At 37.2% G+C, this 19,383-nt stretch overlaps 1 protein-coding gene across 1 annotated transcript in view; it reads left to right on the top strand.

The window, feature by feature from the left end:
• CNTNAP2 (contactin associated protein 2) overlaps window positions 1-19,383 on the top strand; it is a 3,253,420-nt gene that overhangs the window by 2,376,182 nt on the left and 857,855 nt on the right. The gene's annotated exons all lie outside the window — the stretch shown is intronic.

Genomic DNA, 19,383 nt, shown 5'->3' with positions numbered 1-19,383 from the left:
TAGCCTGACTAGGTCCACGCTCACCTTCATTCCTGCATTGCAGCCACAGGTGTGTCTGTGATCGCAATGCACTCCAATGGTTTTAATAGGTCTCTGTGCACATTCTGGGGGAGATATAACGTCCCTCGTATACGATCCCGGTCACTGCCTCACAATTACCAAAAATACATATTTTGGAGTATACATATTTTTGTTTGAGGATAATTCACTCAAATAAATTTGGTTATCTTTATTTCTGAAACATGGTGTGGAACTAAGTTATATTAGATTGTCTCAATATTTTTTATATTATTTTTACATTTACCTGCAAAAATGGGGTTAATCTTCTGGCAAGTAATTTTTAAAATGTTTAAAATCACCTTACTGAAAGCATGGCTATCGGCAAGAAATTAACTCCTGTCTTTCAGGGAGTCGCTGCTTTTCAGTCATAGGGGTGTTCACAATGCGGCTACAGTCGTAGCTTACCAGAACAGGTCCTGGAGGGTTCCTGTGAGGTTGGGGCCCTAACCTCTCTTCTGGCTACCTCTAGCCAGGAGTCTCAAACCTGTCTGGTGATGCTGAGTAGCCCCCCGGAGAAGCCCATCTCCGAATTACCGAAGGAAAAGATATTATGAGATCCAAGAAAGGTGGGCCGTAGGGTAGGCTTAAGAGGTGATCTGTAAAATCTGTTTCTACCCAACCTCAAAAAGGGGGAGGTGTCATAGAAAATATGTGTCATAGAAAATATTAACAGCTCTGCTGCCATGGTCCCTCTCCCTTTCTCTCCTTTTTCCCCTCACACTCATTTCTAGTAAGGATACAAAAGCTAGCAATCCAAAGCTGCCTTTATGTGAAATGGCAGTGGACATAGGAAAGTGAACCATCCTAATTAATATGCATGAAGTCCTTTTGAGGCCCAGGGGACTGAAAGAAAATGCCTTTTGTGAGAAAGACTGAGATTTAGAATGAACAGGTAATTAGAGAAAAGGTCTTTTCAGACAAAAATAAGGACATGTGGTTACGCATAGACACAGAAGTGGAAGAAACCTTTTGTCCACAGGAAATACATTGTCCTTTCCAGGAAAATGTTTTACATTTACACTAATCATCTTTGTCCCTGTAAGAGAAGTATTGTACCTACAACAGACATATGTCTCCGAAAGAAAGTAGGGAATATTGGAGTTTGTATAAATCCGATTGTGATGAGACATACATTTTTATCGGCAGGGCTAACAGGGGAAGAATATTTATTTTCTTAATATCTGTAACACCTGCCTAAAAGCCACAAATCAATAGACAACTAACAACAGCCATGTCATGTTTGGTCTCTAAGTAAAGATAAAATCCTAATGGAAAATATGGCGCTGATCTCAAACTTGTGACCATCAGGAGTGAAGTTATCGCATGAATTGGGGATTTCATAAAATCCTAAAGGGCTGAGGACATCCCACAACCCAGCCCACATGAGGTCATCATAGGGAGGGTGTGTGGGTGGAACTCAGGGGCTGATAAAAAATCAAGGCAAATTATGATCTGTGTATGTGCAGAGAGATACATATCATGTATGCATGAAGCCCATTCTCTGAACATCCCAAAGCAAAGCGCTCTTCTTTGGCTTAACTGAATTGTCACTGCGATCAATGTAGTAAGTTTCTTTGTTAATCCCTTTTTATTTTCTGTAACTGTATATACTGTATTTTTGTGTCCCTTATGTAAAATCTTTTGTATATTTTTCCTAAACACTGTCTTCTTTTGGATTAAATATAAAATGTAATAGTTCTGTTCTCTTTGTTCTGTAACTGCACCTCAAAGCTATATGCTACCTATCAGCATGTAAAAACGACTGATGGTAGCAGCGAGTAGTCTGGGGTTATCGTGGAGTAAGCGGTGATCATATGCTCACTGTTAGTTTTCTGATAACCGTCTGTTAGTGCAAACAGCCTGCGGCCTCCTCCATTGATCGTCGGCCAATTGTCTAATTGTCCAGTCGATAGGGGGCAGCAGGGAACTGTTCACTCTAAAGATCACAGTGGGTGGATCTGCGTGACCTTCCCGGCTTGTGATAATTCCCTGACAGCCACGCTTTCATTAAAGCTGCCAAACAGCATTTTAATGCTATTTGTCTGCATATTAGCCATATATCTGCAGGTACATAGCGTTTTTGCACATGACAGGTCCCCTTTAAAGGAAATGTATCACCTTCAAATTTGTTTTTATTTTTCAGATTGTACATTTTTTTACTCTGTTTTCTTCACATGATTATGGCACAGCTACCAAGTTAAAACTTCTGTTAATAGCAGTCACATAGACCATAGGAAACAATAGTCTGGAAATAGTAATTGTTGTCTGGAAGAATTTTCTAGTCATTTGCAATAAGGGTTAGGAGGTGATCAGTTGTGACATGATCTAATATTAATGGTATAATCCTGACTTAATTAATGTACATACAGTTAATGCATATCACTGTGAAAATAATAAAATGACTACTTAAAAATTATTTCTACTAATAGAAAGTGTCAGTTTGTTAACGGGCTCAAAGCTCATAGTGAAAACTGAAATTTTTCATTTTTTATATAATAAAATCACCATGAAAAAGTCACTTTAGACACTTTCTGAAATATGGTAAAATGGATGTATGTACATACAATACAAGAAACCAAAAATGTGTATTCAGGTTACATGGATTTTCTTTCTTGTAGCTATGCTACCATGAACACATATTAATGATTGCTAAAATATAATTTTTCTTCTTTTCCTGTGAAATAAACAAAAAGATGTCAGTTCATAGAAAAAACAAACACTGGCACCGTTGCACCTACACAATCTCTGATTCAGCAGCACAAACACCTCTCCCTTGTGAACTGGGTGCTTCGCTTGAAAACAGAGTCCAGGCCCATCATATGAAAGACTATAGCGTGCACTCACCAATAAATAAAAATGTCTTCTTTATTTCATCACTTTAAAACAGCAAGGCAGGGAGTCAGTGGAACACTTAATAGACGAATCCCTGCCTTGCTGTTTTAAAGTGATGAAATAAAGAAGACATTTTTATTTATCGGTGAGTGCACGCTATAGTCTTTCATATGATGTAAACAAAAATATGTGTTTTGTCACTTTATTCCTGTTTTTATTAGAACAGTTTTACCCCTTTCTGACATAAGACGTATCCATACGTCACTGTGGCCTGGTACTTATTGACCAGGGACGTATGGTTACATCTAGGTGATTTTACGTGCACAGAAGCTGTGCACGATCGATTGTCTCTGGGTGTCAGCTCCTGTCACTTTAACCAGCTAAATGCTGCAATCGCAGGCAGAGGGAAGAAAGCCCCTCTGTCTTTGGATCGGAGATCCCACAACATCATCGCGGGGTCCCGATCATTGCCATGGTGACCGGATGTCGTCATGACGATGTTCAGGTCACGAGAGCTAGGAAAGTTGCCAGATCATGCGCAGTGCATGATCTGGCAACTATGTGTGTCAGTGCAGAACTGACAGTTTGCATAATATAGGAATGCTGCTGAATCCTTATACTATAAATCAGTTTGCAATTAGTTAAAGTCTCATAGTGGGACAAAGTGTAAAAGTAAAAAAAGTGAAAAAAATTGTAAAAATATTTAAAAAAAATCACAAAATAATAATAAAAAAATAAAAATATATTGTACCCATAATTAAATACTTTTATGAAAAAAAATAAACAAAAAAAGTACACATATTCGGTGTAACCATGTCTGGAATGACCTGACATATAAAACTGTCCCATTAGTTAACCCCTTCAGTGAACACTGTAAAAAAAAAAAACAGGCAAAAAACGATGCTTTATCATGATACTATCGAACAAAAAGTGGAATAAAAGTGATCAAAAAGACAAATGTAAATAAAAGTAGTACCTCTAAACATGTCATCTTGTCCTGCAAAAAACAAGCCACCATACAGCCCCATCAACGGAAAAAATAAAAAAGTTATAGCTCTTAGAATAAAGCGATGCAAAAATAATTATTTTTTCTATAAAATAGTTTTTATTGTGTAAAAGCGCCAAAACAAAAAAAGATATTAATGTAGTACCGCTGTAATCATACTGACCAGAAGAATCTTATCAATTTTACTACACGCAGAATGACTTAAACAAAAAAAAAACAACTCCTGAATTGCTGATTTTTGTTAATTCTGCCTCACAAAAATCAGAATAGAAAACGTTCAAAAAATATCACATGCCCAAACATGGTAGCACTAAAAACATCAAGTCGTTCCGCAAAAAACAAGCCCTCACATGACTCTGTCAGCCGAAATATAGAAAAATTATAACTCTCAAAATATGGCAATGCAAAAACTAGTTTTTGAAAAAAAAAGCATCTTTTAGTGTTTTACAGCAGCCAAACATAAAAACCCGATATAAATCTGGTATCGCTGTAATCGCACCAACCCGAAGAATAAAGTCGCATAATCAATTATGCCGAACGAGGAACGGCGTAAAAAATAAATAAAACCAATTCTTCACCTGCTGTTGATTTGTTCATTCTGCCTCCCAAAGATCGCAGTAAGGCTCACCTCACATTTATCCTGTACTTTGCGCTGAGCGCTTACACTGGGGTTTCTGTGTAAATCCATGAAATACGTGATTCAGACAGAACTCCCGGCGGAAGATTCCCTATAATGAGGCAGATCGAGGCACTGTGGACACCATCTGATCTATGATCTGTCGGCGTCTGTCTTTTTATTAGGCATGGATAAAAGTGCCGTCGCCCACAGTTTTGTTCACTTCTTAAAAGGGCAATGCTGAACAGGCACCAGATGGAGTCCAGAGTAACTCTGCTGCCTCATTATAGTGAATGGATGCCTCGGGGGTTCATCTGAATCATGTCACTCAGAGATTTAGATGGAAACCCTGATATAAGTGCTCAGCGTAAAACGCAAGATAAATGTGATACAAAATGTTATGTAAAACGTTCCCAACAAAAGCATCAACTCAATCCACAAAAGCAAGTCCCCATTCAGGTCTGTCATCTGTTATTAGAAATATAGGGGCTTCCACATTACTGGTGCACAAAGGCTCTGGAAAACCACCATGGCTCACCCCCCCCCCAAAAGAAATTGAGCAAATTCTGTACTTCCAAATCCAAATTCCCCCTCCCGTCTGAGCTCCAGTGTGTGCTTAAACCGCAGTTAGCATCCACATGTTCGGCATTTCTGTAGCAATAAGAGCCTGCCTAATTTACAGGTGTGTGTCTCCAGAAGCATGAGCAGGCACAATGTACTGGTCACTACAACTTACTGGTCACTACAACGGCAGTTTGCAATTTTCACTCAGCAACATCGGCTGCTGCTTGTTTCGGGAAAAGACCCATGGAGTCAAAATCGTCACTACTCCTGTAGATAAATTTCCAAAGGGGTATAATTTCCAAAATGAGATCACTTGAGGGGGGATTCTGCTATTCTAGCACTTAGGGGTTCTGTATATGGAGTCCGCATACTATTCTAGAAAAATATGCGCTCCATGAGGCAAATAGTACTCCGTCCCTCCAGGGATCTTTGTAGAGCAGGGATTATGTGCTCAGGCACCAGGAAGTCAGAGTGACTCACCTGCGCACAAGATTTCTGCTCTACAATGAACATAGACGGCAGGAAGAAGTGCGCCTTGTGTAAAATGTGAAGTGCGCAGGCGCGGGATTTGGCCTCTGCAACTGCACGTCACAGGGCACTGTGACATGCAGAAGAGGGGGGAAACATTATAATTCACACAGGAGGTGGGATTTCTTGCGGGTCCCGGGACGGGAACACATCAGAAACTTGTACGAATAAAAAGACATTTCACAGGAACAAGACCTCTAATATGGCAAACAGGTAGGTATAGAGTTACATTTAGATCACCTGTATGCCCATAGTAGAGGTCACATAAGTGCCAGGGGGTGGCAGATTCCCTTTAAGATATTGCAATCATCATATTATATGGCACTGTGCACTTTCAATTGCTCATTTTCCCTTTCTACACAGTTAATTATTCTGTTTTCTATTAGGGCTATGGCAGCACATGATTAAAACTGACCAGCTGAATCTAAGCTCTATGTTGATACAGGAAGTCTATTTTTCCTGTATGAGGTATAAGTCACTGCAAAAGTCCCTGGCAGAGTAGAAGAGGAAGCACCTTGGTCAGGAGTTGAAGAGGCGAATGATAAATGAGAAAGAGAAGACTTAACTGAGTAGACAGGCAAAATGAGCAGTTGTAAGTACACAGTGCTATTTAATATGATGACTGCAATATATTAAGAGGATAAAAACTTTGATGGAAGTGCTTCTTTAAATAATTGCAATACTATCTATGTTTTTTAGATCCTTAAGGATTTTTCCTTTGGATTTATATTATATTATTATTATCATATATTTATATAGCACCATTGATTCAATTGTGCTGTACATGAGAAGGGGTTACATACAAAATATAGATATCACTTACAGTAAACAAACTAACAATGATAGACTGGTACAGAGAGAAGAGAACCCTGCCCTTGCAGACTTACAGTCTACAGGATGATGGGGGAGGAGACAGTAGGTTGGGGGGTTACAATAGATCCAGTAGTGGTGTGGCAGCAGCGTGGTCATTACAGGTTGAAAGCTTTCTTGAAGAGATGGGTTTTCAGGTTCCATCTGAAGGATCTAAGAAACAGGCATTCCTCACATGTATTAAAGCTGTCAAACAGTCGCAAATCATGCGCATGGAGTGACTCAAACATCACACCCGAGTATGCCGAAGATACTCGGAAAACACCCAAGCATGCTCGTAAATCTCAAGTAACGAGCATGCACGCTCATCAATACCAAGGAACCTACGAGGGGAGTGAGCAATAGAGGTGAGGTGAGTATTAGTTTTTTTTTCAATTCACTTGAATATATTTGTCCAACTTTCATTAAAATATAGATGGTAAATTTGATTACATTTACTATATTGTAGAATCACACAGCCACCCAAAAATACCAAATTTAAATGTGCATAGTTTTTAAGAGGGTTATAATTTTAGAATCACAGTTTTTATTTAAATGAATCCAAATTTATAAAAATTCCTTTTTTTTTAAACTTTTTTAGAAGCATATTTGTTATACAATAAATTTACATTAACAATGTATTAATGTTAATAAGCGTAGAGCTAAAAATACTACTTTCCGGTCTCTGTATGTGACTCATACATCTCGGTATGAAGTAAAACCAGCTGCTTGCTTGGTATGATTCTTAATTTAATTATGCAGCTCTGCAGTCCATGCAACACTTTCCACAAGATTCCATAAGAAACAACTCTTGGCATCACACTGAGCAGAAGGCAATTCAGTCTCTCCATGGCACATTATAATAAGTAGACTTGAGAGTGTTTATAAAGGGCTAAAATTTATATTCATATTACATTTATTTCAAAAGCAAAAGTTTGTATTTAGGCACCATAAGGACCACAAACTGAAGGTTCAAGATCAAACCCAACATTTCGAAAAAGGCAACTCAATTTTTTTAAGCATGAGTCTGCCATAGAAAATTATTCATTTTTCAGGATTACACTATGCAGTCGTTTCACTGTGTGCATTAAAAAAATGTTCAATAACCTCTTGGCCCCTTCTTTCAAAAAAGAAATTAAAGTGTACTTTTAGCTGTGCTATTGAAATGTTACAGCTCCTTAGAAAAGTCGAGAGAGCCAGTCGAAGCAACCTCCAAGGTACCCATCTTCTATGGAACTCATTTCACAGCTCATCCATTATCTGAATGAGATGTGAAAATGATTTCCCTGTTCCCATAATCTGCCAGAACAAAGCAGTCACTTCTGTGCAGTGTAATTATAGAGGATTACAAAAAATTAGAGCAGAAGATGTTTTTCTCCCACTAAATTATTGTAAAGTGTTGCAGAAAAATAAAAAGCGTACATACATTGTGTATAGTAAACAGATCACTCAAATGCAGTATCATCTTATGCATTGTAATATCTTCTTGGAATATTAGTTATACTTTCTATGTGACACAAACTATTTATTGCTGAAGGATAAAAGGACTATAAGACATCATAAACACAACCATTCAACTCCAGAGTTTAGCAAAGCTGTAATATGGTGTAATTAGAAAAGTATTGGACTTTACTGTTCCAAAACACCACTCAATTACATACCGAATGCTTAAGGACCTGGACTATGTAACTGCAGGGATTTTATGTCCCTCCATTCATCCTCCTTGACAAAATTCCAAGCAATGTAACAATTGTGCTAAAAATTCTAAGGGCTGCTGTAGAAATTAGCGCAATTCACCCTTAAAATGTAAAAATAATGATACAACCACACAGTCTACAGTAAATCAATTTATAGAATTAAGATCGATAAACAATGTTTGGTCATTTTAATTCTTAATTACTGGCCATACAGATTTAGAGGCTGCTATTTCATTCAAATCTACCATTACAATACATGCTCATTCAGCAAAAACAATGTTTGGGCATGTTGAAAATCAAGATGATTGATCTGTGTTCTCCCCAAGATCTGCCGCTGGGTGAGAGGACTAAAATAAATCATGCCAGATTTGGCAGGTGTTTGACTAATGTAGATGGCCAACTTACACCATTTCTTCTGTTTGAATCTGACACTCTCCTGTGTGATTAGTTGACAGCTTTATTCAATCTGTAATTATAAAATATACCCGTAGTGTACAGGAAAGTTTTAAAAAATGCAAAGAGAAACTTTAAAGAGAAACTTTAACCGAGCTCAATACCACTTGTAAACCAAATATTGGTACCACATTTCTCATTATTCCTGAGAAGTGGTATATTGAGCCACATAGAGATACATTGAAGATTAAATAATGCTTTTACATTTCTTTCTATAGCCAATCAGACATGGTGTCTGTCTACATGCATGATGTAAATAAATATTAAGCACTTAAACAGAATGTGCACAATAGCAGAAACATGTAATGGATATTCCTAAAGGGTATCAGACTGGTGGATGCCCATTCAGCTATCGACAGCATCTTGTTCAATTAAAAGAATCTCTTTCAAATATGTAAGGCATGAAACAAGCATCTGGTGTCTTAAAGGGGTTTGTATGAAAGTCAAAAGTCACTCTATATTTGAGTGCAGACTACTGAGTCCTGTAAGGATCCTTCGGTATTGCCGATGCGAGCGGGCGCTCAGTCACTTGATTGTTAGTATGCAATTCGTATTCTTTCACTCACATTCAAACTAGACATGCTTGTCCTCTCTCAGTGCACTTCTGTTGAGAAAGGATGAGTATGCATTTTCGGCACGTGACCACAAGTATGCAAATCATATATCTGTGGTCATGTGATTGCCCGCTTGCACCACACATTACACGCCACGCGCTGGCAGGATTCAGAAGTCTACAGTCACAGAGAGTTGCTTCAGACTTTCATCACAAGCCTTTAAGGATCTACTTGGTGGAAGAGCATATCTTGGAACTCATGCTTGTCCAACCACTGAACCACTGGTTGGAAGTATTAAAGAACATTCCTTAGGTATAAAGTTGTTTCCATTGCCCACTTCTTTTATTGTTAGAGAATCACATCTTTAATAAAAACTGAATACACTACCAATGTGCGCTCATTTCAGAGTTAAAAATCTATCGTGCTTTCCATATAAATCAAATACTGAATGGATAATTGCAATGGAATAAGAAACATCCAGGGTCAGCAGACTCAAAATCTCTATGCAAACTAAGATGAGCAGGAAAAGTCTTGGTGTTAGGGCTCATGAACTGAAGCTATAATACTTTAAGAAAGGAATTGCCAACATACTTTACTTATTTCTTTAATAGGACAGCAAGCAAATGAAAATATTATGTGCTATCTCATTTTCTGCCAGGATTTTCACGAGTATTACTTTTCTCCCTTTCCTTTATAACCCTCTATAGCACTTTACTCGACCCCTGGGCTAGGCTTCTGCACACCTATCAATTCTTTGAATCCCCATGTTTGCTTGCAATAAGTATTAGTCTGGGAGTTTAAATTAATGCCATATTGTCTGTATGCTTTAAACTGCAATATCTTCCTGCAGGGCATACATGATAATTGAAATCCTTTGAAAGTTCATTAGTTAGCAGCAGGGGTAGGTACAATGGATTTTCAGAACTATCAGTATATATAGCCAAGAAGGAAACTGTATTACATAATTCTTGTACTTCTGAATGATCATTTGCGAATAAATAGGCTAGGACTGCATAGTAGACTTGTTAGGTGGTAGATTTAGAAACAACTGGGATGTAATTGGAATTCTTGAAACATTAAGATCAGGGCTACTTTTTTTAGGGTTTTTCTATATAATTTTGTATTTTCAGAATTTTATATTTATCCCTTTGCCACCACAGCCAGTTTTAGCCTGTATGATAAACCATTTTTGTTTCACTATTGTATTCTTCAATGAGCAATTTTTTAAAATATTTTATAAGTAGTCGCATCGTACATTTTTTTTTGCAATGAGTTATGTTATCTGTGGTATCATATTGAGGCACTATACATTTAACTTTACTTTTTATGGAGAAAAAAATGAAAAATAAAACTGAAATTTTGCTTTTATTTTTTGTTTTATATTTTATGCTATTTACTATTTATTATATTTTTATTTATTTATTATTGCTTCACAACTTACGCATTATTATATGGGTCAGTAAGATTATGGCAATGGCAGAATTAAAAACAGTAGTTTAATTTATGTTTATTACTTTTGTACAATAAATATACTCTTATAAAATAATTGCAAAAAAAAGTTTTATAATTTTGAGTCAGTAGAACTTAAAGCAACAACTTACATGACATGTTGTAGTTTTCAATTGTGCTATTGTTTCATATGTATAACCTTTGTATTATACTTTTTAGGAGGCAAAAAATATTAAAACAGTAACGGTGACACCAAATATATTTAAAGGGTATTTGTTTACGTTTCACTACTTTTGCAGAACATAAATAACAGGCCAGACAGATTCAAAAGTGCCTACATCTGCTTAATTATAGGGAATCTTCAGCCGGGGGTTCTGCCTGAATCACATGTTTCAGAGATTTACACCGAAACCCAGGTGTAAGCGCTTAGCACAGAGCGCAGGATAAATGTGAGATATGCATTACTGCGATCTTTGAGAGGCAGAATAAACAAACAACAGCAGGTGAAGAATTGGTTTTATTTATTTTTTACGCCATTATTCATGCGGTATAAGGGATTAGATTACTTTATTCTTCTTTATTACTTTATTCCTCGGATCGGTGCAATTATGTCAATACCAGATTTAGATCAGATTTTATGTTTGGTTGCTATCACACACTAAAAAACGCTTTCTTTGTGCACCACCCTATTTTGAGATCTATTATTTTTCTATATTTCTGCTGATAGAGTCATGTGAGGGCTTGTTTTTTTCAGAACGAGTTGTCATTTTTTGTGGTAACATTTTTGGGCACATAACATGTTTTGATCGCCTTCTTTTCAGATTTTTGGGAGGCAGATTGAACAAAAAACAGTAATTCAGGAATTGTTTCTTTTTATGCCGTTCACTGTGTGGTAAAAGTGATAAGACAGCTTTATTCTTCGTGTCAGTATGATTACAGCAATACCACATTTATATAATTTTTGTGTGTTTTGCCACCTTTACACAATAAAAACTATTTTATAAAAAAAATAACTGTTTTTGCATTACTACTAGTGATGAGCGAGCATGCCCATTACTCGAGATTTACGAGCTTGCTCTGGTGTTTTCCGAGTATCTTCAGCGTGCTCGGGTGTTATGTTTTAGTCACTCCATGCTCATGATTTGCGACAGTTTGACAGCTTTAATACATGTGAGGAATGCTTGTTTCTTAGGCATTCCTCACTTGTATTAAAGCTGTCAAACAGTCGCAAATCATGAGCACGGAGTGACTAAAACAAAACACCCGAGCACGCTAAAGATACTCCGGGAGCACCCGAGCATGCTCGCCGAAAGGGTTAACAGACCATACTCGCTCATCACTAATTACTACAAATGCTTCTCACTAAATTAGAATATCATCCAAGACTTCATTTATTTCAGTTATTCAATACAAAAAGTGAAACTCATATATTATATAGATTCATTACAAACAGAGTGATCTATTTCAAGTCTTATTTCTGTTAATGTTGATGATTATGGCTTACAGTCAATGAAAACACAAAAGTCATTATCTCAGTAAATTAGAATAATTAACAAAAAACACCTGCAGAGGCTTCCGATGCATTTAGAAAAGTCCCTTAGTCTGTTTCAGTAGGCTCCACAATCATGGGGAAGACTGCTGACTTGACAGATGTCCAGAAGGCAGTCATTGACACACTCCACAAGGAGAGTAAGCCACAGAAAATCATTGCTAAAGAACCTGGCTGTTCAAAAAGTGCTGTATCCAAGCATATTAATGGAAAGTTGAGTGGAAGGAAAAAGTGTGCTAGAGAAAGGTGCACAAGCAACCGCGATAACCGTAGCCTTGAAAGGATAAGACAAGGCCATTCAAAAATTTGGGGGAGATTCACAAGGAGTGGACTGCTGCTGGAGTCATTGCTTCAAGAGCCACCACACACAGACGTATCCAGGACATGGGCTACAAGTGTCACATTCCATGTGTCAAGCCAGTCATGACCAATAGACAACGCCAGAAGCATCTTACCTGGGCCAAGGAGAAAAAGACCTGGACTGTTGCTCAGTGGTCCAAGATGTTGTTTTCAGATGAAAGTATATTTTCCATTTCATTTGGAAATCAAGGTCTCAGAGTCTGGAGGAAGAGTGGAGAGGCACACAATCCAAGCTGCTTGAGGTCTAGAGTGAAGTTTCCACAATAAGTGATGGTTTGGGAAGCCATGTCATTTGCTGGTATAGGTCCACTGTGTTTTATCAAGACCTAAGTCAGCGCAGCCGTCTACCAGGAAATTTTAGAGCACTTAATGCTTCCCTCTACCAACAAGCTTTTTGGAGATGGAAATTTCATTCTCCAGCAGGACTTGGCACCTGTCAACACTGCCAAAAGTACCAATGCCTGCTTTAAAACAACAGTATCACTGTGCTTGATTGGCCAGGAAACTCGCCTGACCTTAACCCCATACAGAATCTATGGGGTATTGTCAAGAGGAAGATGAGACACCAGACCCAACAAGCTGAAGGCAGCAACCTGGGCTTTCATAACACATCAGCAGTGCCACAGGCTGATCGCCTCCATGCCACGCCGCATTGATGCAGTAATTGATGCAAAAGGATCCCCGACCAAGTATTGAGTGCATTTACTGAACATACATTTCAGTAGGCCAACATTTCGGATTTTAAAAATATTTTTCAAGCTGCTGTAATAAAGTATTCTAATTTACTGAGATAATGACTTTTGTGTTTTCATTGGCTGCAAGCCATAATCATCAACATTAACAGAAATAAACACTTGAAATAGATCACTCTGTTTGTAATGACTCTATATAATTTATGAGTTTCACTTTTTGTATTGAAGAACAGAAATAAATTAACTTTTTGATGATATTCTAATTTAGTAGGATGCACCTGTATAGCTTTTTATTTTTCCGCTGATGAAGCTGTGTGGTGGCTTATTTTTTGCCGGACAAGATGACGTTTTCAGCTATACCATTTTTATTTACTTTTAACTTTTTTATTGCATTTTATTCCACTTTTTGATTGGCAGTATGATGAAAAGCATAGTTTTTCGCCACATTTTTTATTTATTATTTTTACCGTGGTTTTGTGTCCCACTCCTGAGAAAAAATACTGACCGAAAACTGACCAAATACTGATAATGGGGTCGTGGCCTTAAACTGACAGAAGCCTCAGCATGGTCTAACAGGTTTGCCATAACTGGCTGATCCGGAGGTCATCATGACGACCTCTGGTTGCCATAGCGATGACGTTGTGGTGGTGCCGATTGGAAGGGATAGAGAGCCCCTCTCCTAGCCTACCAAATGCGATATTGATCACAGCATTTAGGGGGTTATACAGCCGGGGGCGGTGCAGGCACCGCTCCTGGCTGTGAGAGCTGGAGCTCGGCTATCATGTCTGCCGAGCTCCTTGTGGCGACTGTGCAGGTGCAGCTTCTGTGCTGCACTGTATCACCATGATGTACCCATATGTCAAAGGTCTGGAACCCCCATCCGACTATAACATTTGGGATCGTCAAAGGTTGTGAAGGGATGAAGTTAATTCAGATTTATTGGCTTTCACTTATGCATACCTTTCATAAAGTCAAATCAAAGCATTTTAATTGGGTTGAGGTGTGGACTTTGAGTGGGCCATTGCAATACCCTGTTTCTATTATGTTTCACATTCATTATATTTATTACGTAGACTTGCTGCTGTGCATAGGATCATTCTTCTGTTGCATAATCCAGGTTTGACCAAGCTTTAGATTTTGGTTAGAAGACCTCACACTTGACTATAGAATACTTTGGTATATAGGGTAGTTTATGGTCAACTCAGTGGCGGCGAGATTACCAGGTCCTTTGGCTGGCAACAAGCCCAAATAAACATCACACCAGTCCTGTTGATATCAGGTATGTGTTCTTATATGCTGTGTTTGGCTTTCACCACATGTGGCACATGGCATTATTGCCTAATTTATCCGACTTGGTCTTGTTTGTCCAAAAGGTAATGCTTCATTAGTCTTGTGGTTTGTTCAGATGCAACCTTGCAAACTTTAGCTGTGCTGCCATATTCTTTTTAGAAAGATGAGTATTTCTCCTGGCAACCCTTCCAAACAAGCCATACATGTTCAGTTTTTTCTAATTGCGCTGTCTTTAATGTGACCTTTAGTGTCCTAGCTGTAGCTCTTGTGTTTTTTGCAATTTCTCTGGGCATTGTATCGGTCTGACTTTAAAGTGAGTTTGCTGGGATGTTCACTCCTGGTAAAATTGTCCACTGTCTTGAACAGTTGTGAATACTCTTCCTACCTGTAGAATGATGGACTTCAAATGGTTTGGAAATGGCCTTATAATTCTTCCCAGATTGATAAGCAGTAACTAGATGATCAGATACATCAAAATTGGCATTATGGAAATAACAAAGAATCAGTCACCAACTATCCAACTCAGCCCAAGTGTCCTGTTACTTATGGACATGTTTTTTTATCAGACAATCGGGATCTTGGGTACAACACCAGAAATTAATTTCAATCCAAAATATGCCGAAAAGAAAAAGAAAGGTGCCACTCACTGTCCCCTGAAAGATCCTTTATTTCACAAAAGTTAAAACATAGATGCAGGAGAGTTTTCTGGACACATAGTGGACGACAGCCGTTTTGCACCTTCCTGCGCTTCAATGGGTTCTGAAATCAATTTTTTTTAACCTTTTTATGGCTTGCTCAAAAGAGAATTAAAAAAATCTGTATTTTGGCGAATGCAACTTTTTGTAAAATTCAAGTAGATTTCAGTTCCACTCGTTTTCTTTATCCTTGACATTTTGACATACACCTGAATGCACTAAACTAGCAAGTAGGGGTGATCACACTTGCTGCTGAATAATTAAGTGAGTGCATTGTGCATTGAACAAGCAGCACCTGACTGCTACTTGGGTCATATTCAGATGTCCATATTGTAGGTACGTGTTGTACAATACGTGTACACGGACATAAGACGTACCCATTATAATCTATAGTGCTCTTCACAGGTCTGTATTTTCCATGGATCATGTATCCGTGCAAAACACACAGAGACATGTCTGTTTTTTTCTGGCAGCACCAATTAAATGGGCCAAAGCAGGTCTTTGAGTCTGAGGAAAACATTAACAGCACATGAATGGAATCCATGTGCTATCCGTGTGCTGTACATGTTTAACATTGCAAAGTATAGGAAAGGCTTTGCAATTTATTCATTTCTTTAACCATCCATGAAAAACACTGATGGTAAAAATGGACACACGGATGACATACTGATGCAAAGCACTGATGACAACTGTACCATTTTTTTCACGTACGTGTTTAAATACGGATATGTGAATAAGGCCTTAGCATTTTAACACCTTTGAAAGCAGTAACAGTGTATTTTATTTTTCACACACTGCTTCTGCATTTTGGTCTAGAATTTTTCTTTTAATAAATAAAGGCACATGTAGTGTGTTATGCGTTGTTTATCTGAGGTTGCAGTTATCAACTTTTAAGACCTTCCAATTGTTAAATGTTTTTTTTTACTATATCTTATGTATAACCATAGTTTTTAAAGAGAAAGTATATTGTTTTTCTAATGAATGTGTATTACCATTCCAAAAATATTAAATTTTTATTCATTGACAATATTCATATTTCAGAAGGAGAACTTATTAAAAAAAATTAAATACACAAATATATATTTTTCCATCATTTGACAGTGACAGTTCCTAGCTGTAATCTCTGTAAGGTTAACAGGTGCAGACTGCAATCCCAGCAGGAGACTTTTGATAGCTGATACTATGTTGGCATTGGGACCTTGGAAATAAACAAGATTACTAAGTGTCAGAAAGAGGATTCAAACATTCACTGCTTTTCTCTAGACATATGTAAAGAGCTCTTGGGAAATAAATGTTCTTAGTTCATCAGTTATTACAGTAATTAGGTACACAAGTGTTTCAAAGTGAAGTTATACTGTCAACCTCACAATTAGGGTTGCGTAGGTTCGATTGGTGAAGGCTGAAAATGTCGTACTTTATAGTCATCAGATGATATGAATTGCCAAAAATTGTCAATTACATTCAATTCATTTTTAGATAAAATCATTAAATTCTAAAAGTAGAAAACTATTTTTATTTTATACTAATTTGCTTTTATACTCACATGCGAACAAACTTCAGACTAGTTTCAATAACTGTTCTGTATTGTTTAGACTCAGATATATGGTTAGTGCTAGATCATGGTTGATAGGAGGCCACTATACAGTACAGTAGCATCCATATAATATGTCACGTACTTAAAATGGCCACATGCATTACATAACTATTACAGGTCCTTAGTACAACAATTAAATATCATTGGGATGTCAGTGTGTGTTGAAATTTTGGAAAATCGATGGACCCAGTGAATTTTAACAATTTGTGATTCATTTCGTGTTACTCACCAAAAATATCATTGCCATTTTACACAATGCAGAAGATTGCATCAACTAGAGAAGGCTCATGTGAACTTGGTCATGGCTTAGTCAATTAGGAATGGCTACAAGTGCCTGTATAAAAGCAGAGATAGTGAATGTAGAAGCCATTTTGGAATGAATCTGGATAGTGAGAAGATGAAACAGCTCGCAGCTTAGGAATAGAGATAAGGAGAGTAAGCCATAAACAGTGTACAAATTCTGCAGACAACATGTGACAGCACAGCAGTGAAAAACAGTAACCATCCCCTTCTCATAGCCATATTTGTTGATGTGACTTTGACACAACTAAGGCTGTGTTTACTTTTAAGAGTTAGAAAGAGGTTGAACACAGAAGATCTCAGAGTGTCATAAATATATTTTCAGGATAGTTGGGGTTCTTGCAACTCACAGAGAATTGATTCACTGTGAATCAAATTTGTTGAAAAAAATTGGAATATTAAAAGATTTGTTCACCTCTGCTACTTAAAGTAAAAAAAAATGTTGTGGCGTATAGTTTAACATGTCCAATCATGAGGTAAACAACGACAAAGATTCCTTTTACGATAGCAATTTACATAAACGCTTAGTTAGATGCAGCTTTCAAACTGTTACTGCAACATTTAAGATTTTAGTTTAAACAAAATTTTAATATGGTACTGTTTTAAGTATTGTCACTTTTAGAAGAGTAAATGGAATTGGGAGCAGGCTCCAAAATAAAAATGCGGATGCAATGTAGGCCAACCATACTACTGTGAGCATGTAATCAATTTATCTAACTGGACTCCAATATTGTCCTTCTGTCTCATCTCCCACCACTGCTCTGTTCTCCTTGTTCTGTACAGCCATTAGGAGGTCTAGCAACACATGCGCATTGTGCAAACTTACCAGAAACAGCAATAATTAAAGGGAATGTCCATCACCCCTTTTTGCTCTAAAATAGGGCTCAGCATAAAACATTTATATATGTATATATATATATATATATATATATATATATATATATATATATATATAGAATTTAATTACACTTGAAGCTTCTCAGGCAATTTACTGCTTTCTTGAGGTCTACCGATTTCCTGTAGCTCCAGGCCATTTCCAGGTTATATAGCTAAACACTGGTCCTAGGAGTGAGATGTTGGTCACTGCTGCAGCAAGTAATTGGCTGCATTGGTCACATGCCTGACCTCCAGGAAGAGCAACTTAGAGATCAGTGAGTGACCTGGACAGTGCCAGGAGGGCTGCAATGGGTGATCAATAAGTGAGTATAATATATTGACAAGTTTTTAGATTTTTATGTTTTTTCACATCTCTCTTCCTGTACTGCAATTGGTTGCCAATTTTCTACCTGTTTGACCTTGTGTCGAAGATTCTTTTTAGACTATTGGCGTTTTACCAGTCTGCATGGCTTTAGTCCCGACTTGATGACTACAGGTATGTTGTTAATTGCTACCAGCTATTACATGCTCCTACTCATATTCCCTACTGGTGTTTGTCAATGCTATTCATAGAGTTAAACACACAAGAAACAGTATACACAAGTCCTAGGACCAGAACCATGCACAAAGTCACAAGGAAATGGTACCATGCTGGTGAAATATGCAGTTCACTTTAGCTTATTCTCCAGCTTATTCAGATCCAGGTCCATGACAGAATGGATTGGTTAGTAGACAGACCTTTCTGACAATATCTGCAGGCAATAGCAGCGTTAATATCACCATATATTGTTCCTGCTTGAAATGAAGATTTTTTAATAAAAATAGCGATAGGGAATCATTTTATATTAATTATAATTAAGGAGTAATTAAATTTAGAAATTACAGATAACATAATTAAATCATTTAAGTGGATTCAAACCTGAGCTTCCTTTTAACTGTTTATATTTCAAGTGGAATTTTTTAATTGAAAGCTAAAGAATTATCCCACAAATTAACATCTTTTGAAATGTACTCCATTTACTTCAATGATTACTTCACTAATTTCTGTGTTACCATTGTTAATCATAATTAAACTACCTAATTGTATTTCTCTAATCAAATATAACAAGGCCCTCTGAGTGCTCCTGCCATATTTGTTTTTTCACTTTTATTCCCTCCCCAAAATGAAAATTTTAAAAAAGCTTTTGTCAGAACTGTGTTGCACCATTCCTTTGTTATTCCTCATGGAAATGTAGAATTAAATTGACTGGTTTCATATTTTTTCTTCTTAATGAGGCATTTTCTCTACATAATCTGAGATTCAAGTATTTATTAAATACTTATTATGCATTACTAACTGATGCATTGTTAACTGAGGTGTAGAACTGTCTATATGTGTGGTGTGAAAAAAAACTATCATCTATTCATGATCATTTTGAA

The sequence above is a fragment of the Phyllobates terribilis genome, unplaced genomic scaffold (assembly GCF_046119375.1).
Source record: "Phyllobates terribilis strain yellow unplaced genomic scaffold, ASM4611937v1 Scaffold_4__5_contigs__length_816908805, whole genome shotgun sequence".
Classification (NCBI taxonomy): domain Eukaryota; kingdom Metazoa; phylum Chordata; class Amphibia; order Anura; family Dendrobatidae; genus Phyllobates; species Phyllobates terribilis.
This window is presented reverse-complemented; position numbering and strand designations above follow the sequence as displayed.